Source organism: Chiloscyllium punctatum, chromosome 21 (assembly GCF_047496795.1).
Source record: "Chiloscyllium punctatum isolate Juve2018m chromosome 21, sChiPun1.3, whole genome shotgun sequence".
Lineage (NCBI taxonomy): Eukaryota > Metazoa > Chordata > Chondrichthyes > Orectolobiformes > Hemiscylliidae > Chiloscyllium > Chiloscyllium punctatum.
The window spans coordinates 41,941,237-41,965,627 of NC_092759.1; positions in this window are offsets into that span (position 1 = coordinate 41,941,237).

Here is a 24,391-nt window from a genome sequence, read left to right on the forward strand (position 1 = left end):
GCCCACTGACCCTTCTTCAGATGTATTTCAGAGGGTTGGGAGACTGGGAAGGGATTATCAAGAGAGGGAGGTGTGCTGTCAAAATTTCAAATTAAAGGAGTGTTAGTATGTTGGTACTGTGTCACCCAGAAATGTGTGCATTAGTGAGCACAGGGTGAACAGCACACACACGCAGCGGACCTTTGGGTGATTTCATGATTACAGGGACGTGGAATGTGGGAGGAAAACTCGGAGGCTGCTTTTGGAGTTAAGTCTGGAGGGAACAAAAGACTGAATGGAAGTTTCAGCAGCAGACGAACTGAAATGTTACTGAGGTCCAAATGTATGTGATCTTTGTGATGATGGTGGGTAAGTGGTTAGAATCTCACTATGGGTTGAAATAGTCCTCCATAGTTGTGAACAGTCTGATTCAGCCTCCACCAGAAACATAGAACACAGAATACAAAACATCACAGCACAATACAGGCCGTTAGACCCTCGATGTTCTGCCGACTTGTAGGTTAGGTAGGCTTCAGATTGGTTTCACAACATTCCATTCTCTCTAATACAATGACAAGTTAAACTCAGAGAGTTGGTGAGCCTACTACTATTGCAGGCAGGGCTTTCCACGACCCTACTACTTTTTGAGTAAAGAAACTACATCTGAGAACTGTCCGATATCTATTACCCCTCAATTTAAAGCTATGTCCCCTCATTTGAGCCATCACCATCTGAGGAAAAAGGCTCTCACTGTCCACCTGACCTAAACCTCTGATATGCTTATATGTCTCAATTACGTCACCTCTCATCCTTCTTCTCTCTAATGACATCAGCCTCAAGTCCCTCAACCTTTTCTGTAAGACTTTCCCTCCATACCAGGCAACATCCTAGTAAATCTCCTCTGAACCCTTTCCAAAGCTTCCACTTCCTTCTGCGAATGCATAAACCAGAACTACATGCAATACCCCAAGTGTGGCCGCATCAGAGTTCTATCCAGCTGCAGCATGATCTCATGGTTCCGAAACTCGAACTCTCCACTAATAAAAGCTAACATACCATATGCCTTCTTAACAGCCCTATCAGCTTGGGTGACAACTTTGCGGAATCTATGTACGTGGACACCGAGATCTCTCTGTTCATCTACACTACCAAGAACCTTGCCATTGGCCAAATACACTTTATTCTGTCGTTCCGAAGTAAATCACTTCATACTTTTCCTCATTTAACTTCATTTCCCTTATCTCTGCCCAGCTCTACAGACTATCTATGTCCCTTTGTAACCTACAACAGCCTTCGACACTACCCACAACTGTACTGCCATTAGTGTCATCCAAAAATTTACTCACACATCCTTCTACGCCCTCATCCTGGTCATTTATAAAAATGACAAACAGCAGTCGACCTCGATCTTTACTGCATACCACGAGTAACTGAGCTCCAGGATGAACATTGTGTATCAACCACCACACTTTGTCTTCTTCCAGCTCGTCAATTTCTAAACCAAACCTTATATCGTCCTTAATCCCATGCCTCCATATTTTGTGCAGTAGCCTACCATGTGGAAGCTTATCAAATGCCTTATGAAATAGATATATACCACATTAATGGCTTTACCCTCATCTACCTCTTTGGTCACCTTCTCAAAGAACTTAATAATGCTTGTGAGGAACAATCTACCCTTTCACAAAACTGCGTTGACTATCCCTAATCAACATATTCATTTCTAGATGATTACAAATCCAATCTCTTTTAACCTTTCCAACACTTTATAGACCAGTGACCCCTACTTCGGTCGTGGTTAATTACAAGGATTGTCCAAACTCCCCTTTTTGATCTAAGGAATACATTTGCTATCCTCCAGTCTTCTGGTACTACTCCTGTAGACAATGACGACATGAAGATGAAAGCTAAAGGCTTGGATATCTCCTCCCCAGCTTCCCAGAGAATCTTAGGATGAATCCCATAAATCCCACACTTCTAAGAATTTCTAAAACCTCTTCTTTGTGAACCTCACTACCATCTAGTCTAGTAGCCTGTTTCTTAGTATTCTCCTCGTTAACATGGTCCTTTTCCAAAGTGAACACTGATGAAAAATATTGACTTCACGCTTTCCTATAACTCAACGCACAACTTCCACTATTATCCTTGATTGGCCCTAATCTCACTGTAGTCATTTTATATCCCTTGTATACCTATAGAAAGCTTAAGACTTTTATCTGAACCGATCAACCAACAACTTCTCATATCCCCTCCTCGCTACTCTTAGCTCCATCTTTAGGTCTTTCCTGGCCATCATTTAATTCTCACTCACCCTAACTAAGCCTTCACATCTCATCCTAATATAAGCCTTCTTCTTCCCCTTGTCATGTGATTAAACGTCCATCGTAAATAATGGCTCCTGTGCTTGTCAACTTTCTCCCTGTCTGGCAGGAGCATACGTACCAAGTACACGCACTACTTGTTCCTTGAAGCTCAATATTTGTGTTGTTCCCATCTCCTGCACTTTGCTTCCCCATCCTATGCATCCTAAATCTTGTCTAATCACATCGTAACTGCTTTTCCCCTCGCTGTAGCTCTTGCCCTCCGATGTATAGCTAACCTTTCCCATCTCTAGATTAACCATAATTGAATGGTGGTCACTATCACCAACGTGCTCACCTACCTCCAAATCGAACACCTGGTTGGATACATGACCTAGTCCCAAATCTAATGTAACCTCGCCCTTTATTGACCTGTCTATATACTGCATTAGAAAACCCTTCGCACATAATGGACAAAAACTGATCCATCTAAAGGACTTGAACTATAGTCTTTCCTGTCAATATTCGCGAAGTTGAAGTCCCCCATAACAACTACACTGTCATTCTCATTCCTATCGCGAATCATATTTATTATCCTTTCCTCTAAATCTCTGGAACTATTTGGAGGCCTATCAAAAACTCCCAACAGCTTGACCTCTCCCTTCCTGCTTCTTTCTTCATCACATACTACCTTAGATGACGAGTCTACAAATGTCTTTTCTGCAACCCTAACAATGTCCTTGATTAACAGTGCCACGCCACCCGCCTCTTTTACTATCTTCACTGTTCTTACTGAAACATCGAAATCCTGAAACCTGCAACATATATTCATGTCTCTGCTCTATCCCTGTCTCCGAAATAGCCACAGAATCTAAATCCCAGGTACCGACTCATGCTGCAAGTTCAACCACCTCATTCTGGATGCTGAAATAGACACGCTTCAAAACAAACGTTTGCTTGTTGTTGCCGTCTTGTGACGCAGAAACCTCATTTCAGATCTCCCTACTTTCAACTTCCTCTATACTCGAACTACAGTTTGGGTTCCAAACCACTTGCTCAATTAGTTTTAGGGAGAGGATGGAGTCAGAGGTGAGGGCGTGCAGTTTCACACCCATTCTGGATTGACATTGAACATGGTCTAATTAAATTATAATTGAAGTCACCCTTTTACAGGCTGGCGCAGACTTGGCAGCAGAACTGAGTGTGAACTAACTCTCATCTTTATTGAGACAAAGTGGAGAAGTTTACCTGTTATGAAACACTCTACACAGAAACCTTAGAGAGCTATTTACAGCTCAATGCAAGTTATACTGCTCATTGTTAATAACTACAAATTACAAAGTAAACCGTGAAGGATTCTGAGTAATCAAAGATGGAGGATCGGAAGAAAAACAATGGCTGTAACAGGCTGCTTCTTTTTTGAGGTATTTGAGGTGCAGAGGGTGATCTCCTCCAATTCCAGGAGCAGCAATGGCTGTTTTATAAGCTGTTGCATTGTCTTGGATCTTGAGGAAAAATACGTCAAACAACAGCACGTTTAAAAGGGAAACGAACAGACAACGGCAGCACATGGTGAGGTCAGTGTTGGAGAGAGAGAAAGAAAGAAATCCACACAGCTAACTGCCACAGCAGTGTATCTGCGCAGTTACTGCCTTTGCTGTTTGAATTCATGTATCACTGGACATCGGAGTGCATCTGCAAAAATTAACAAACAGTGAAATTCACAACTGATCTTGGAGGAACCTATTTTGGAGAGGTCACAACACAGTGACAGAAAAGTGAATAGATTAAGGTGTGGCCTTCGGGCCTTACTGTAAGTTTGCAATAGTGAATAGAGTTGATTCTTTCTTGATTTTGTTCGCTATGTCTCCTGATTAAACTAAAAAAAATATAAGCTATAAGTATCAACATAGCCTGGAGCAGTGTTTTGCAGAGGAATAAGACGGTGCTACTTTCTGGGCCTCCGGATTGGAAGAAGTAAAAATGACCCTCAGTAGACCGACCTGCTCTTCCTGTCGGATGTGGGAGCTAAGAGAAAGTTTACATGTTAGTGAGGGTTATAGCTGCAATAAATGCTGTTGGTTGTGAATTCTGTCAGATCGAATTGAATGGTTGGAGCGACGGTTAGAGGCAATGAGGAATTTAAAAAACAAAAGCGATGTGATGGCTGGAAGTGAAAGGAAGGGAGAAAAGTCCCAGATAAAGTCACATAAATGGGTTAATTCTAGGAAAAGAAAGAGGTAGACAAGTAGTGCCAGAGTCTACTTTGGCTATACCATTTCATACAGGTATGCTGTTTTGGAAAATGTAAGGAGTGATAGATTCTCAGGGGAAAATGGCACAAACAGCCAAGTTTCTGGTATTGCGTCTGGCTCTAATGCAATAATGGTACATCGGGTTCCAATAATCGATTGTTTTAGGGCTCTCTCTCGTCCGAAGTGCAGACAGAGGTTCTTGTGGCCAGCAGCAAAAAATCAGAATGGTGTGTTGTATCCCTGGTGCCAGGATCCAGGATGTCTCAGGGAGGGTGCAGAATGTTCTCACGGAGGAGAGGCGCCAGCAAGAAGTCATTGTACACATTGGAACCAACAGCAAAGCAGGGAAAATTTGGAGATTCTGAAGGGAGATTACAAACTTAGGCAGGAATTTAAAAAGTAGGTCCGATAGAGCAGTAATATCTGGATTGCTCCATGTGTGACAAGCTACTGAGGGCAGGAAGAGGAGGAGAGAGCATATGAATGCATGGCTAATGAGCTGGTGTGTGGGAGAAGAATTCACATTTTTGGATCATTGGAATCTCTTTTGTGGTAGAATTGACCTGAACAAGAAAAACGGATTGCACCTAAACTGAAAGGGGACTAATATACTGACAGGTAAATTTGCTAGAGCTGCTCAGGAGGATTTAATTTAGTAAGATGAGTCGATGGGACCCAGGGAGATAGTGAGAAAAGATCTGAGGCTGGTACAGTTGAGTTAAGAAGCGAGTCAAACAATCAGGGCAAGCGTGAAAAAGCAGAGAACAAGGTAGGACTGATAAGTGAAATTGCATTTATTTCAATGCAAGAGGGCCTAACAGGGAAGGTAGATTAACTCAGGCCATCGTTAGAACTGGGATATCATATGTATGACAGAAACATGGCTCAGAGATAGCCAGGACTGGCAGCTTAAAGTTCCAGGTTACAAATTCAAAAGGAAGGATAGAAAAGAATGCAAGAAAGGAGGGGTTGTGGCTTTTTGTGATAAGAAATAGCATTGCAGTTGTACTGAGGAAGGATCGTCCTGGAAATACATCCAGGGAAGTTATTTGGGTGGAACTGGGAAATAAGAAAAGGATGGTAACCTTGTGGGATTGTATTATGAACCCCTAATAGTCAAAAGGGAAATTGGAAAAAAAAACACATTTGTTTTGATTGTTTGATTGTCACATGGATGTAAATACAGTGGAAATGTTTGTTTGTGATTAGTAAAGGCAGATTATAGTATTTAAGGACATGCAGATCACAGCGGGAGAAAATCAAAATTTGAGAGACTCGGGAATTCAGGTTACTCCGTACAGGACGTCCGCTCATCAACATCTGCATTGGCAGGATCAGCATTGCTTCCAGTTCGATAATTCATTTCTCAGAGCAGTAACGGCCTATAAGAAGCTGCACTTGAACTTGCTGGTGTGTGGTTTCAAGCTTTGGGATCTTGCTCTGACCTTCATCTCACCAAAATCATACCTTCTCAGTCAAAAATGAGGCAGAGCAAAATTCCAGTGCTCATCCGGGAGTTCAATGTAGCTAAGTGTGAAGTGATTCACTTTGGTAAGAGTAATAAAAAGATGGATTACTGGGCTAATGGTAGACTACTTGGTAGTGTGGAAGAGCAGAGGGATCTTGGTGTCCATGTACACAGATCTCTGAAAGTTGCCACCCAGGTAAATAGTGCAGTGAAGAAGGCATATGGCGTACTGGCTTTTATTGGTAGAGGAATTGAGTTCCGGAGTCCTGAGGTCATGCTGCAGTTGTATAAGACTCTGGTGCGGCCGCATCTGGAATATTGTGTGCAGTTTTGGACGCCATACTATTGGAAGGATGTGGAGGCACTGGAACGGGTGCAGAGGAAGTTTACCAGGATGTTGCCTGGTATGGTAGGAAGATCCTATGAGGAAAGGCTGAGGCACTTGGGGTTGTTTTCTTTGGAGAAAAGAAGGTTTAGGGGTGATTTGATAGAGGTGTACAAGATGATTAGGGGGTTAGATAGGGTTGACAGTGAGAACCTTTTTCCACGTATGGAGTCAGCTATTACAAGGGGGCATAGCTTTAAATTAAGGGGGGGTAGATATAGGACTGATGTTAGGGGTAGGTTCTTCACTCAGCGAGTCGTAAGATCATGGAATGCCCTGCCAGTAGCAGTAGTGGACTCTCCCTCTTTATGGGTATTTAAGCGGGCATTGGATAGGTATATGGCGGATAGTGGGTTAGTGTAGGTTAGGTGGGCTTTGATCGGCGCAACATCGAGGGCCGAAGGGCGTGTACTGCGCTGTATTGTTCTATGTTCTATGTTCTATGTTCTATGAACCCGAGACCTCTCGTACGTAAATCACCCACTTGAGGCGTTATCACAGCCGAGACAAATGAGCCAGGACAGCGCCAGACGTGTGAACCAAAAATCCGGTGACTTTTCTTGCAAGCTAAGGCGATTTCCACTGTTTCGGAGTGAAACCAGCACAGAGTTTTAATAACAGCTCCTTTTCATTCTGACTCGCTTCTCCCAGGAGGCTGTGCTAGCTGCTTCTCCCGGAACCGGGCGCTCTCCTTTGATGACTGGACGAACTCATCTTCCATTGTCAGGCAGTGGAGAGTAGCATGAACGCGCTCGTCAGCTCCCTATCAAACATGGGTTTGTGGAGCGAGGGAGGGTTCTGGTGGGAGGGGGAGCTATGGAAATTCTGAAAAGTTGTTGAAAAGGGAGATCGGGCATGCACAGGAATTCATCTTCTTTTGTGAACCTTGTCCAAATAATGCCATCTGAATCAGATAGAAATGTGCAGAACTGCTGGGAAAGAGAGAATCTCTCCCAGTCAACGGGAACAGTGTCTGTGTCCTTATCGCAGTCACGGGAGGTCTCTGCTGTCTGAATCAGCATGGGATGTTACTGCAGTGAATCCTCTCACTCACACACACTCCACTTGATGTGTATACATTTTACCACGTTTCCCCTCACTCAGAGAGTAGATTTGACAGCTCAGATCATCCCAGAGTGACAGGGAACAGAAGGAAGCGTTTCAGACCATCATCTTAACATATCCTGGAGAGAAAGTGGATGTGGGAGGGCGGACTGTCTCGACTGATTCCAGCATTTACAATCTTGGTCCGTGTGACATCAAAAGTAGGTACCAGGAACTGTTTATCTTGCTTCTTATTACAGGTGAGTAAATTTTGAAGAGCTTAGATATTTCTTCCTGGTGTTCAGGAAATTATGAAGAGCAGAGTACGGTTCCCTGATTATGGTCTGACTTCTGGGTAATGGGCTCAGGGCACTCCCATTCTGATAGTATGTTCATATGGTCTGAACACGGACAAAGAAATGACTCAGTGACAAGCTCTGCTGAATCGGATTCCGTGAAGAACAGAAGCCGATGGAATGAAAAGAGGCATGACAGTGGGAATGTAACATTATCTGTGAGGAAATTGTTTTCCTGACTCGAGGAGAGTGCACAGTGCTGTTTCCAGTGGTCAATATCTGGATAGGTTGACTGGATCAGCGTTGGGTGTTATTGTCCTGTTGTACAATGGTGCAAAAGCACGGACCTTTTGTATAGAGGGGACAACTTCAAAATCCACAATGAGACAAAACGCACAAACGAGGTAACAAACAAAGCAACCACACAAACTGGTGTAACGTCATGGGGTAAACCCTATCCCCCGCTCAAATATATCGCCCTCTGTCAAATGTGTGACTCTGAGATTCGAACAGTGAATGGTATATGTTATTAAAAACTGCTCTGATCTCACAACCTATGTATACATGGCTGAAAATAGTAATTGGTCGGTCACTGTGTTACTTCAGCACACGAAGAGAAGAAATAAATATAAGAACAACAGCCACTGAAGTGATTGGGATTTGACCCGATGCTGCTGTAGCCAATCCATTCAGCTGTAATTGAAATTGCTTCCACCTTTCCTGTGTCGGTAACATGATTGCATAGCTTAGTGGTGAGTTTTCATGCTTTGAATTGGACCCAGCATCCTTTCTCGGGTTGAAACTTACTGGGATAAAAAGACATGATGAAAGACACGTTTACTGGAATATAAAGACGTTAGGAATGATTTGGCCAGATTTCACTTGATACAAAATCGATAGAAGCGATGGAAATGAGTTTTACTGGGAGATAATACCACTAGAAAAGAAAAGAGGGGGGTTAATGGGATGCTGGCATAGATATAGAATCATGCGGGAGAAATCGGGAAAGAATTAGTTGTGTCCGAAGGGAGGTTATCCAGCTGACGTGAAGTTTGTAAGAGTAAATTTGAGGGAACTTCCCTGGTTTAGGTGAATGGAAACTAGAGTTAGAACTGCAAACCCATTGGGGAACGATAAAGAAGTTTGCAGCAATCATTTTTTATTCTGTGAATTATTGAAATCGGAGATGAATTTTCAAAAATAAAAACATTTCAGGAGCTGATTCCAGAATATTTGAAAAGTGTGAGCAGACAAAGAGGAAGAGAATTTAACAGCGACAGGGAGTCTGGGCTGCCTGGATGGCGAGGCAAAAGGGACATACTCTCGAATTGGTTAACATTAATCAGAAAGAAATTTCATTACACCTGCAACTGAAAATGTTAAGTATAAAAAGAGCTGCTGGCGTTGAAAGGTGCAGCAGCTCATTCTACCTGAAATATTATAGATTGTAAATGCACTGAGCTGTTTGTTTGAGCTCTACATTGAATGTAAGTCTGTTAGCTCAATCCGCTGCCTAACTGGTTTATGAGAAAAGTGAGACCAACAGCGTGGGATTATTTCTCTCACTGTCTCAGATATCCATAAGGTGCATCATCTCCTCCGCTCACCTGATCTGTAATAGTATGGTGCCTCTAGTGAGCAAGATTTGGCTCGGCGATGTAAAACTTCATTATCATTGCCATCTGTTGCCTTGAACATTTGGTGACAATCACCGAAAAGGGGGGTGAGTCCATTTAATACTCACTGACCTCTGCTTGAAAAATCCTGCGACAAAACTCGACTTCATTCCAGTTTGAACCCTCTGTTCCTCCCAACAGCAAAACTACTTGTTATGCCTTTACCAGGCTTACTGACAACAATCAAACTCCCCAAAGAGATAGATCCAATACTTTCGATTGGTTTAATGAGCTGTGCGAGTTTGAAGGAAATGGAATGATATGAAACGTGATAAACAGACTTTCCCAGAATGTAATCCAGTGCAGGGTCAGCGATTTGAGAAAGGTCATTAAGCTAAACCTTCACCTCTAGATTAGATTACTTACAGTGTGGAAACAGGCCCTTCGGCCTAACAAGTCCACACAGACCCATTCCCCTACATTTATCCCTGCACCTAACACTACGGGCAATTTAGCGTGACCAATTCACCTAACCTGCACATTTTTGGACTGTGGGAGGAAACCGGAGCACTCGGAGGAAACCCACGCAGACAATGTGCAAACTCCACACAGTCATTCGCCTGGTTCGGAAATTGAACCCGGGTCGACTGGCTCTGTAAGGCAGCAGTGCTAACCACTGTGCCACCGTGCCGCACACAGCACAGTTTCTCTATCCACAGATGGATATTCACCTGGGAAATATTTGTGGCTTTTCAGTTAAAAATTGCCACGTTTCCCAAAGACAGAGCATCTCCCCAAATCAGAAACTGGAGTTTTCAAATAAATGCTACTTTACTCAACATTGTTTTCAACTGCATTGCAGTCTGATACTCCAATATTCCCTGGTCAATGACAGTAACAGTATCTTCAGATAAACATTGAACTTACAACCTTGGCATTTTACGCACCTTTAAGTAACAGGCGCTGACAAATTGCGCTCCTTGATCCGCAGACAGCAAAGCTGTCATGTGGCCTACTCATACCTTGGCAACTTTAATTCAACTACGTTACTTTTGCTGTGATGATTAAAATCCCATGTGTGTGGAAACAGGCCCTTCGGCCCAACAAGTCCACCCTGATTAATTTGGACTGTGGAAGGAAACCCACGCAGACAGGGGGAAGAATGTGCAATTCCACACCGCTAATAGAGGGTAGAATAGAACCGCAGACACAGCTGCCGTGAGGCATCACTGCTAACTACTGAGCCACCATGACATCCCTGAATCATGCGGTTCTGAAATTAAAGCTGACACAGACGAGGTGAAACTGACAAGAACCTGTGATTATTAAAACATCAGGTTCAGGAAAGGGACACAAAAAATGTGCAAAATTGAATTCATTGAAATATGGGTTTCTGTTGGTTGCTGCGTTGTTTACAGCTAATGTTACAATGCCGCTGTCGCAGGGCTTTTCCTTCGATCGGTTTCAATTCGGCACAGAATACAAACCAATCAAAGTTCACCAACTTCCATCTGAAAGTTTATACAGGTAACACGAATCATACTGCATTCATCAATAATCTTCACCATTCCGACATCCAAGAACATGTTGCATGGTTTCCATGAGTATTGAAGGTGCAAGAATGTTATGCATGAATAAATTCACTTACAGTTTAAGTAAACAGAATGCACAGAAAGACTCAGCATGTCAGAATTTCATGTGACCAGAACTGCAGCCAACAGAGGGGAAATCTGTCCCTGAATCCCAATATCCACACGTTTGCTTGCTCCATGTACCCAGTTGGAAACCTGCTTGAAGGAGCCTGCAGTCTGACAGAGCGCCTGAAGAATATGATCTAAAGCTGCAAGAGGAGCTGTATATTCTGGCTGTGAGAGTGGTGGTGTAAGAAGGGGGGTGGCGGGGGGGGCGGGGGGGGGGGGGCGGGGTACTATGCTATTCCGTGGTATAGATTCACATTGCCCTCATCATGTTATGGTTGAAAACCCTCTGTAAGAAACAACACAGAAATAGAGGGACAGGAGGAGGCTATTCCAAACACCCATCCTACCCGCCGTTTGATATCATCACGGCTGACCAAACACGTCAACGTCTTTCCCCAGCTCATCCACAACAACTGTCGCACAACGGGATAAAGACATTTAAGCAATCGAAAATCTCTGTTCAACTTTGGGAGCGAAATGTGTGTAGAGACAGTGGGTTTCCCCAGGAAATTTGCAGATTTTGCGGGTGAGCATATGACTCTGGTCTGATCATGTTTCAAATGATATGATTCCGTCAAAACTCACAACCAAGAAGGTAAGGAACTTCCTTTGGTCAGTAGCTGGGACGAGAACTCCAGACGATAGGAATTGACGATGAATCAGCAGAACACGCAATGATTCAGCTGAAAACTGAACTAAACTCCAATTCTGGTGCAGTTCAAACCCGCAAACTTTGAATAACAATGTTACCAAAGTTGTAGAAATCGAGTGCACTTTTCATTGCGCCACAGAGCTGCGCTCGACACAATTTTACTGGACCCAAAGTTGGGATTGTCGTGAAGATGCGGAGAGTTTTTCAAGGAGTAAGTCTTCTATGTGCAAACAAAAACCGTGACATTCAGAAAGCAAATTCTTCAATGCCTCCAAACCTCAAGGTGCGTGGCACTTTATACCTTTTCTTTAATTATGTTTTGTTAACTTATCAGAATGCCCAACTGTGTTGGTTAGAATTGCCTCACTCCAGCTATACAGTAAACCAATGGTGTCAGTTCCCATTATCGTTCTACTTCTGCCACTATGTTTTTTCCTAATTCTATTTAATATTATTCTACTGCCACCTGTGCGACAATGATCTTCCAACCCAGACTAACATGTCATTAGATATTCAGCTACCCCATCTATCACAATATTTTCCAATCCCAAGCTGACTCTATTAAATACTGATTAGATATTTAATGTCATATCCTGCGACAAGCGTCTCAAGCAGGCTGACTCGACTACCAATTAATTAATTAAAGTCATGTTCTAAGTATCTAATGTCACGACTTGTCCCAACCTGCCATGATGATATTTAGTAGGCGAGGCTGACTTTACGAATTGTTATTATCTCAGACTGCCATAATAACCTTTCAGCCCAGTCTGACTCTGCTAATTTGTGTAGGAGCATTCCACAATTCTTATTTTATCCTGCCACACTGGCCCCATGTTGCCATAGTGACCACTTGACGAGTGTAGCATTCTGCACACACCTTGTAACAGATGGCACGATGTTTCCATGCCTTTACCCTTCCCATGCTTTCATGCTCTGTATTTTATGTACAGTGTTTGGATATTTCATCAGACATCTATTTATCTTCACCCACTTTCCAGTACCTGGTCCTTATCCATGTGTTCTCTAGCTTCTCAAGTATTCGGCTAAAAACTCCTGAAATACTTTGATGACTCATAGCTTGACCACACGTTCAAACAGTGAGTTCCAATTATACAATACTCTCAGAGTGAAAACGTTCTTCCTATATCTCCTCTGAACATCCTCTCCCTGGTTGTTAACTCTTCCCATAGAAGTTTGTTCCTATCACAAATACCGATCCCCTTAATATGCACCATAATCACTTCCTCACTCAGCCTTCTCTGCTCTCAGATAAAAAGCCTGAGCTGAGCTCATCGATCTTTGCCATGGCGATAGTGTCGTGCTGGAAAAGTATAGCAGGTCAGTCACATCGGAGGAGCGGGAGAATCGAAATGTCTGACAAAGGCCTTTCATCAGAAATGAAAGAAGTGGCTGGGGGCTGAGAGATAAATGGGAGGCGGTTGGGGCTGGGTGTAAGATAGCAGGGAAAGCGAATAGTGGATGGAGACGAGGGAGGATGTGATAAATCCGAGGGGGAGAGATGAATGCGTCCGGAGGGTGGTGCCGGGTTGGATGCTTCCGACCGTGATAATGTGGGGGGGGGGGGGGAGAGGGGGGGGGGGGTGTGGAATGAAGAAGCTGTGGAAATCTAGTTTTATCCCGTAAGGTTGCAGGGTCCCAGGGCAGGATATGAGGCGTTCATCTTCCAGGCATCTAGTAAAATAATTCCACTCAATCAATATTCCTCAGAAAATATTTGAGAATGTTTCAGTCATGAAGCTGAAATATACGAAGTCATGATAGTTATTAATTTTCTCTTGTTCTGTAGATCTAGTTAAAACAACACATAGAATTTTATGTTCCAGTGCGATAAATATGAGAAAAGATCAGTTACTTCTTCAGTAAAATAAACAAATGCCACTTGCTATTATTTATCAATTTTTAATTACTGGTAAGTTTATGAATTGTGTGAGATTTGTTTTTAGCTTTCCAGTCACCTATTTATATTGAATGCGACATTGAAATGGCGTGGAAATGTCAGGGTGTGTTCATTTGAAATTTCAATGTGCATTTCTCTCACTTATCCCATTGATTGCCTGAAGGTTTAAGAACATTTCACTCAGAAATCCTCGTAAACATCAAAAACTGGCTGATTTTAAACCAGATCATTCACAACCAATTATCGATCTATGCGTAATTCATGTAAATATCTCAATTTTATCGAAACAATGTTCACACTAAACAATACACATAAAGCAACACAAAGACTTTCATCACCATCTGATTATTGTTCAGTAGAATAACATGAGTAAGTAATTTATTGCTCCTGAAACCAATGACAACAGTACGCATTTGTTTACTATTCCATGCAACAACTGCAATTCATATCTTCTATTTCAGTTCAGTAGTTAAAGATGATTTATGTTGCTGAAAACAATGCTTCTACTTTATCGCGGATATTGACTGTAATACAATCATGCAAACAACAAACGTTTTGTCATTCTAAAAATCTTTAAAGTTAGTTGTTTTAAATTTGTGTGCAAGGGATTTTTGAAATTACAACCATTTTTGTTGTATAATTCAGCAGACCTAAATTTTGCATTTGCGAAAGTTTCAATTTTTGCAAAATGGAAGTAGTCTTCAGTTTATGACTGCTTTTTTTTCAAATCACGTGCTCTGCGAAATGATTATTGGTTTCATTTAATTGTAAGAGAAGAACCGCTTTGAACATGTTGATTTTTTTTGTCTTTTCTACTCCAATATTATTCATCACTGTACAATAATGACACAATTATTATAATAACTTTATGTACCAAATATCATTTACTGCATCATTTGTTCACTTTCATGCTCACTTTAATTATCTATTAACTTTCTTCCAAATTTTGACACAAATGTCTGAACTCTGATCATAATATTAATCATCTAAATTAAAATAACATGTCTCTATGAGGAAACCATTTGATAGAAATTCATATTTCTTGTGTTACCTGCATTTTTTAGGAAAGAAAGAAAAAAATGTTCTATAATTCCTGATTGGCGCACTTTTTCTTCAATTGATAAAGCTAGTTACTATATTTTATTCCACAATCTACCGATTATACTGTAATATGAAACTTTATTTTCAGGTCAAGTTTCTCATAATGGATCCAAGGACTTCCCATCCAACATTAATTATGAATGTCTAATGTTTGCTTATTTGAATGATCTCCGTAATCACAGACTTGAAATTCACAGACCTGCAATTACCTTTCATTGCAATAATTCCTGTTTGTGTGTACATATTCCTCAGTCACATAGCAAAACGAGATTTCTTGTTATTTCTAAATTCATTGATCGAATTTTATATTCAGTTGTTGCTCATACCTAATAATTATTCAATCCAGTATTTGACGTAAATGTGAAATTACAGCTCTTTACATGAATAACTAAATATATTGCAGTGTACAATCTCGCAATCATTGTTAACATTAATTCTTATTTTACCCACGGAAACATAGTTGAATTCATTTAAATATATTTCACTTCGATGCGAACATTTATTGTATTTTTAATCACAATAAGATTTAAGTATTTTTCCTGCAAAAAAATGTACAATTCGTGCATTTTGTTAAGTCAAATGAAAAATAATTAACAGCTTGTGTTGTCTCATTAAACAATGACAATGCAGTATGAATTTTTCGAAATTGAGCATTTTTGCAAAGAAGGGATGTTGTCTTCAGCTGAATAATCGCATTCAATGACTAACTCAGAGAATCTGCTGTTTATTCTGTTCGAGTTCCCAAGAAACCAAACTAACTAATTCTGCTGGTTCTGAATTCCTGGAAATTAATTGAGAATGTTTGAGTCTTAAGGATGAAGAAGTCGATGTGATTGTACTGATTTTTTTCATTGGAAAGAGCTTAATTCAAACATTTCAGGCACATAAATTGCTATTCTGCGGTATTGCAAAGATGAAAAGCAAGTCAATTTCTTCATCAGTGAAATAAACAAATGCCACTTCCCATTATTCATTAGTTAGCTCATTCCCAAATTTGTTACTAAACAATGCAATTCACCTGAATATTGTTGTCTCCTTTGATCATATTAATTTTCTAATTATTGTTCATTCGTGATAAGTTAGGGATTTTTACTTTTTGTTTTGCACGTCTCTCACTTATTTCACTTCTTGCATGGGGGATGGGCATTGAGAACAGAGGATCAATGGTTAGCACTTGTGTCTGGCCGTGTTATGCACTTGGGTTTCATTCCATCCTCGGCCACATGTTTGTGTGGAATTTGCATGTTCTGGTTTTCTCCCACAATTCAAAAATGTGCAGGTTAGTTAAATTGGTCATGCTAAGCTCCACGTTCTGTTCAGGGATATGTAGGTTAGGTGCATTAGTCAGGGGTAAATGTGCAGTAATCTGAGAGCAGAATGGTGCTGAGTGGATTATGCTTTGGAAAGTCAGTGCAGACTCGTTGGTCAAATGGCCTGTTTCCACACAGTAGGGATTCGATATAATTAGAATTGTGTTTCACTAAACAAAACTGACATTTTTTAAAATGTTGCCTTTAAAACTTACCTTTAACTGTCAATTGTCAATCTTGTAAAATATCTCAATATTACTGAAATCAATGTTCAAACAAAACACTGCACATAAAGCCACACAAAGATCTTCATGACCATCTAATTACTGTTCAGTTGAATAATCACAGTAAATATCTTATTGTTCCTGAGATCAATCACCATTATCACGGTAAGGATCTCGTTATCATTCCCTCCAATAAATGCAATTGTTGTCCCTCTGGCATTTCAATTCAGTCGTTATACACCATATTGGTTGCTCAAAGCATGGTTATTCTTTATTTTGAACGGCCAAGGGTTCGATCGGCAAGAGATGTTGTTCGATCTCATTTGTAGCATGTTCTCAAACAGGTTTTCTCTATAAATATTGCAAAAAAGTGTTAATTTCGTTTTGTTCAACTACTGATGCTAACCTTTTCAGTTCTCGTTCATTAAACGTATTTGGAGAAAGTGAGGAAATCTGAAGCTGAAGATCAGAGCCAAGAGTGTGGCATTGGAAAAGGGCAGGCACATCCAAAGAGCAGGAGTATCGACCTTTCGGATATTAGGCCGTCATCAGAAAAACTTCCTGATGAAGGGCTCATGCCCAAGACGTCGATTCTGCTTCTCCTCGAATGCTGCCTGACCTGCTGTGCTTTTCCGGCCCCATGCTCTTTTGACATTAGAAAAATTTGACTGAATATTCAGAGATAATACTAAAGGTTGCCTCTGTCAATTTAATTTACTGTGCTTTCTATTCACTAAAGTTTTCATGTTAATTGCTCCTCTTTTTCTTCTTAAATATGATACAAATTTCATAATACAGAAGACATAAAAACTCACATGAATTATAAATTTGATTCCTCGACAAGAAAACCAATGGAAGGCGATATAGAATTCTTGAACAGCCTACACATTTGAATGAAAAAGCAAGTCCTTCCAAAAAATGTTTGCACGTCTGTATTTTTCTTTCAATTCAATAATCCTGCAAATAGTTTATAATTGCCAGGTGATCTCTCTGAATGGGTCGCGAATCAATGTCAATGTAACCAGCTGAAACATTAACAACAGTTTGATAACTGGGTGTTAAAGATCTTATTTGGAGTGAACAAATGTTTGGAATTTACTTGAATTCCACCAGGAAGTATTCTTGAACATCAATACAAGAAATGAGATATGTGAGAGATGTGCAAACCTTATTTTTAAATGAACAAATTCCAATATTTTCAAAGCATTTCAACCATACGGTCAAAATGAACAGGTGAATGGAAAAATAAAAACAAGTTTTTGACAATTCATAAACTGAACAACAATTACAAATTCACTTTGATCAAAGGACAGAGTAATATTTAGATGAATCACAACATTTAGTTCCAAAGTAGGTAATTAGCTGACTGACAAGTAATAGGTGGTAGCATTTGTTAATTTACTGAAGTAGGTATCAACTTTATTTTCAATTTTTAGCACGAGAGAATAATGTTGAATGTGTTTCAATTGTTTGGACTTGCCGCTTTGCAACATAAAAAAGATGAATCTAATTACTTTGACATCGTAATCTTTAATTCTGCAACATTTTCAAATATTCTCCAGGAACTTATAAGCGAACGAATTAGATACAGGTCTCCCCATTATCCGAAAGTAAAGCGATATTATGAAACGCTACATAAGCTGAAAAGGCGTTAGTCGAAGAAGCATTAATTTATATGGGAAACATCTCCTCTTTTTTCGTAAAAGTGAAAATCCTCTTCAGATTTCTTTCAGTTAGAGAAAACAGGGACAGATGTAAGTCTTTTGCAAAAGCAAAGTGGCTAAAGCGAATTATCCAACACATATTTCTTGGTAACCTGACTCAAATAAGTATCAGATTTTGTGATTATTGATATAATAGATAAAAGCAGATCTAATGTTGGATTGAAAAGCAGTTCAATCTGTGCTTAGGTGCTCTCTAATCAACGTTCAGAGCAGCTCTTGATATATTTCTGTTGAAGGTATGATTTGAAACCATCCCTCTCATCTAGTAATAGAGACACTGCCACAGCTGCACAAGCTCCTTTCATAATGTTCCCACTCAGGACGGCAGGAATGCAATATTGTGTTTCATGTGGTTTCTCAAATGAAAACTAATCAGCTGTTTAGTGTTGTAATTTGAATGGGAATTAATTAGGTAGTTTCTGTGTGTAATGGACTGGAAATTAAACAATATTTTACAATATCGATATAATAATGAATGATACTCTTAAATAAACAGGAATCTCATGACAATTCTTTGAAAGACAAATTGACAAAACTGCGCGATCATTGTACTTTGATTTTAAAAATGCATCAGTCATTCAATGTGAATATTCAGCTGAAGACAATTTCCCTTCCTTTCAACAATGTACAACTTCCACAAATTCAAAATGAACAGGCATTGATAAAGGAAGGAACAAGCAGATGGCAATTCTATTTTCTTTACATAAACGTGTGATGAATTTTAAGTCAGTTTCATATATGGAAAAAGGAAACTTATTGTAGTTCGAAATACAATAAACGTTAGCATGAAGTGAAATGTAATTAAATCAATTCAACTGTGTTTACTCAGTTAAAATACAGTTCAATATTCAAAGTAATCGAGTGATTGTACTCTGCAATATCTTTACATTAATTCAGTGCTGAGATATAATTGCACATTTATACCCCTCATAGTGACGCAAAATTGTGCCAGGAGTTAGAGGAGGCAGGGGAGGTTCTTAATGAGTACTTTGCTTCAGTATTCCCGAGTGAATGGGACCTTGTCCTTTGTGAAGACAGCGTGAAACAGGCTGATCTCGTCGAACAGGTAGATGTTAACTCTGAGAATGTGCTGAAAATATTGAAAAATCACGGATTTAGATAAGTCTCCTGGGCCAGAAAGGATATAACTTAGGTAGTGATGGGAAGGGAGGCAAGGGTTTACTGTGTGTTGGCAATGATCTTTGTAGCCTCACTGTCCACTGGAGTCATACCAGATGATTGGAGGGTGGCAAACGTTATTCACTTATTCAAGAAAGGCTATTGAGATAACCCTGGGAATCATCGATGAGTCAGTCTTACATCAGATGTGGGCAAATTATTGGAGAGGATTCTGAGAGACGGGATTGATGATTATTTGGAAAAGTATAGATTGATTAGAGATGGTCAGCATGGCTTTGTGAGCGGCAGGTTATGCCTCACAAGCTTCATTGAATTATTTGAGGATATTACAAACACATTGGTGAGGACAGAGTAGTGGATGCGCTGTATATGGATTTTAGCAAGGTGTTTGATAAGGTTCCCCATGGTAGGCTCATGTGGAAAGTAATGAGGCATGGGATACAGGGAAACCTGCCTGGTTAGATAATAAATTTGCTGGCCCATAGAAGACAGGGTGAGATTACATAGACAGTTTTCAGCTTGGAGCATGGTGACCAATGGTATTCTGAGGGGATTAGCTCTGGAACCTCTGCTCTTTGTGGTTTTTGCAAATGACTTGGATGAGGAAGTAGAAGGGTGGGTTAGGACGTTTGCCAATGACACGAGGGTTGGTGGAGTTGTGGATAGTGTGGAGGGCTTTGTAGGTTGCTAGAGGACATTGACAGGATGCAGAGCTGGGCTGAGAAATAGCAGATGGAGTTCAACCTGGGAAAATGTGAAGTTATTCATTTTAGAATTTCAAATTTGAATGCATAGTTTCAGATTAAATGCAGGATTCTTGAAAATGTGGATGAACAGAGGGATCGTGGGGTGCACGTCCATACATGCCTCATGCTGACATCCAAGGTGATAGGGTTATTAAGGTGGTGAAGGTGTGTTGGCTTTCATGAGCAGGGACATTGAGTTTAAGAGCCACGGGGTTATGCGGCAGCTCTATGGATCCCTGGTAAAACTACACTTACAATATTGTGTTTGGTTCTGATCACCTCATTATACCAATGATGCAGAAGCTTTAGAGAAGGTGCAGGTGAGATTTACCAATATGCTACCTTATGAAGAAAGGTTGAGGGCTTTGGTCATTGCAGTGAAAGAGGATGAGAGTTTACTTGATAGCTTTGTATAAGATGATGAGAGGCATTGAGTGGACAATGAAATACTTTTCCCAACAAAGTGGCATAATTTTAAGTTGAATGGCGGAAGTTGTGGTGCGATGTGAGAGATAGTTACTTTATAGATAGTAGTGGGTGTGTGGAATGCACTGCCAGTGGTGGTAGTAGATTCAGATCCATCAGGGACATCTAAGTGACTCTTGGATAGGCACATCAATGATAGTAAATGAAGGTCATGTTGGTTAGTTTAATCATAGAGTATGATAAAAGGTCGGAACAACATCGTGGCCAAAAGGCCCTGTACTATACTGTACTGTTCTATATTCTATGGATGGAAATGAACGAATAATGATAAATTTCATCGTGGTATTTGACCGTGCAATCTGCAAAAATGACCAGGAATTGTTGCAGGGAAAAGTAATTAGGTTTTTCTAACTTTATAAGGCTGGGATTACACAGATCATTCAAATGAGCTAAAGTCATATTTTTAACAATGCGTGTTGCATTAGAAATAATGGATTCTTTTGTAGGTGTGTTAATTGGAAATAAAATGGATTTTTATATTACTATTATAGGTACTCGGGAAGATTGGATTAAATTCAAATATAAACTTCACTGCAGTTGTTAGCAAGACTAAACCAAAGCACATAATAATTATTGTCATGCAAATTCCTTAATAATTACTGTTAGAATCCTGAAAAAGGATATACTGTACCATTTTTCAAACAGTCAATAAATTAAATTGTGAACCTCAGTATACTTGTTACCCAGATCAATTATTATGCAATTATTGTAATGGTAATGACTTAATAACTAATGCTAAAACCTAAACAGATAAATTGGTTCAATACTTTGTAAGCATGTTGCTCTGAAATTGATTGGATATTTATTAAGATCGGTAAACTGAGAGATCAAATATAAGAGCTCGCTTAATAGAATTGAAGGAAAAAATGAGACAGTGTTTATTGAACAGGATTGTTTTTGTTTAAAAATGTAGTTGATTCAAGAAATAATATTTTTTCCTCCATTTGTTTTCTTGTACAGACATTCTTTAAAAGAAATTGTCATGATTCAATGTTGAGACACTTGTGTCAGAGTCTGCAAAGGGGAGAGTGAGAGAGAAGGATTTTTTTAAAAAGCAGATATGAAAGGAACTGGCGAGCAGAGGAGCTCCAACTGCAGTGTCTCACCCTGCCAACATCTTAGTGGGTGAGCTGGAACGCAGACTAGTCAAGCAACAAACTAATACAGTCATACGCACAGAATCATAGCTTACAATGTCCTAGACACCATCGTCACCATCCCTATAAGCCCTGTCCCACCGGCAGGACATGGATGTAACTGAAATGCTGGAACATGCAGGGTTATGGACTAAGATCTGCAGAATGTGATCAATGTGATTTATTTGACACTTCTCCAGAATATTAAACTCCAGTCAAATTCGAAAAGTTACTCGTCATCCGACTTTAACCACAAACGTCAGATAAACAATTATCAGAAAGTTACAGCACAGATCGAGGCCACTTGGCCAATCCTGGGTACGTGTTGGCTGTAATAGAACTCCCCAGGCTTTACAGCTTTTTGTACTCACCATTGAGAGCAACAATTTTAGACTGTCCCTCTATGCTTTTGTAATCTGTTTTAAACATATTTCTTTTTCAGCTGCACACCTTGTTTCCTTGTTGCTTTCCCAGCCCTAACTCTATTCCCCGTGGCCTTGCGGGAGGAACATTTCTGCTAATTAATTTCTCCTGCATTCCCCCGTGTGACAGACTGTCTTTATGTCTTTGTCTCACCCCCACTTTACTCACAACCTGTTACATTTCTGATGGTTCCCAGACCTCTGTAACTTTCACTGCGTCCCCCGGGTCAATGGCGCGAATTTTGAATTCTCTTCCTCATGAGATAATCAGAAATCTTTCCGGTTGCAGTTTCCCCCAGATTTTATTTTGAAAAGCAGAGCATTTGTGTCAGAGTCAAGTATTTGTGAGCCTTCATCCACTGTTCCGAGCATTTGGATGTAATTTATGACCCTCCCACAGATGTGTAACGTTACTGGATTGGCCATGCTAACATGGCAGTGTGCAATTTAGGTGGGTTGGGCTAGCCATGGTAAATGTGGGGTTATGGGGGTAGGGTGGGTGAGCAGGTCATTGCAGGCTGGATGGGCCGAATAGACTCTTTCTGCACCCACTGGATTCTGTGATTCTAACTAGTTGTGATTGTTGTCCAATTTTCCCCATGCCAGGTTCAATCAACTCAGACACATATGATTCTGTGGGTGCTCACTCACTCCTTCCCTTCAGTTTAAAATCAATTTCGCACTGTATGTGAGGGTGGGAATGGATTTGTAAATATAAATACTCCAACCGAAACCCGCACAGGTCATGAACTGTTTCTGCTACTTTCATCACTCACAAAGAAGAGGAAAATAAAGGTTCAGTCACAAATCTTACAGGAACATCGCAGTTATAATCATCAAGAAACGCTGAACAGCTCAAAATGCTTTTCTCAAGAAAAGAGGAGGCTCAGAGACAGCCTGGTGCAAGTAGAAAGTAATGTGTCTGTGTGTTCAGAGATTTGTGGTTGAAATCATTGGGTTGGAAGCATGTTTCATTGCCCCAGATCATCAAAAGTGCTATCTAAATGTGCATCTTTCTTTCTATCTGTCGGAGTTAACAATCAGATGGACAGGTCAATGTCTGACTGTCTTACCAAATCCCTGATTGAATCTTCTCCCCTCACAAACTCAGGTGCCTCACCACTCATTGGGTCATGGAGAAAATCTGCCGTTACAATGAGAACTGTCTTTGCTGTCAGCTCTCCTCGTGCTTCCACCTAATCCCCACTTCCCTTCATTAAATGCCAGCAGCCTCAAGTCCACCCACATGGACATGTTAAAGAGCATGACAGGAGATTGGATTGAAACTGAGAGTTCAATAGCCCGAATGAAATAGGAAGAAGGAAATAAACGGTGATTGTGGATCCCAGGGGATACAGACTCCAGGATTAGTCCTTGTGGGCATTCCCGCAGTAATACAAGACAGCATTCCATGATGAGAGTTAAACCCGGGTGGCAGGAGAGGGAGCCACTGAACATTAGCAGGTTGAGCTCAAACACAGGAGGTTTGTTCAGTCAGTAACAGTGTGTTCGACATGGAGGTGAAGCGAGCAGTGAGGGGAAATGTTACCACAAGCTGATGATAGGTAACTTTCATTGGAACAGGAGGAGGCCAACCAGCCCCTCGACTTTACTCTGCCATTCATGATGATCATAGCTGATGTGTGACCTAACGTACAATTTTCAAAACCCTCTAATTTCATCAATAAACTCCTCTGCAACAGACAAGATGAGTATTGGAAAACTAAACATCTGCAAATGCTGGGAAATCATAAAATAAACAGAAATTGCTGTAAAGATTCAGCAGATCTGGCAGCATCTGTGGAGAGTGAACCTTTCAGGACCAGTGACCGGTCAGGTGGCCAGCTGCAGCTGAACCTTCTGCCTGTTCTGGAACACTCTCTGGAACAGGTTCTGGTGTGAGATTGTAAATAATAACTGAGAGAAACAGGAGGACAGGCTAAATCAGAATAAGGAATTCATTTAGCCCTCCCAGTGGGTACTCACCGACACAGTCACACTGCGGAGAGGCTGTTCACCTGCCCCACGTATGGGAAGGGATTTACTCAATCTTACAATCTGCTGAGGCACCAGAGATAGCACAGTGGATTTAGACCCTTCACCTGCTCCATGTGTGAGAAAGGATTCATTCAAAACTCTCACCTGCGGAGACATTACTGCATTCCCACCGGAGAGACGCCATTTACCTGCTCAGTGTATGGGAAAGCGTTCACTCAGTCCTCTGACCTGCTTAAACACCAGCAAGCTCACTCTGGAGAAAGGTCATTCACTTTTTCCCAGTGTGGGGGGAGATTCACTCAAATGCAACACCTGCGGAATCCCCAGTGAGACCACACAGGGGGAGAGGCCATTCAGATGTTGTGTGTGAGCGGGGATTCAGTGATTCATCCTGCCCACGAGACCCCAGCGTGTTCACACTGGTAGGAGCTGTTCACCCCTCTGTGTGACAAGGGATTTGCTGCGTCTTCAACACGATTGAGAGACCAGTG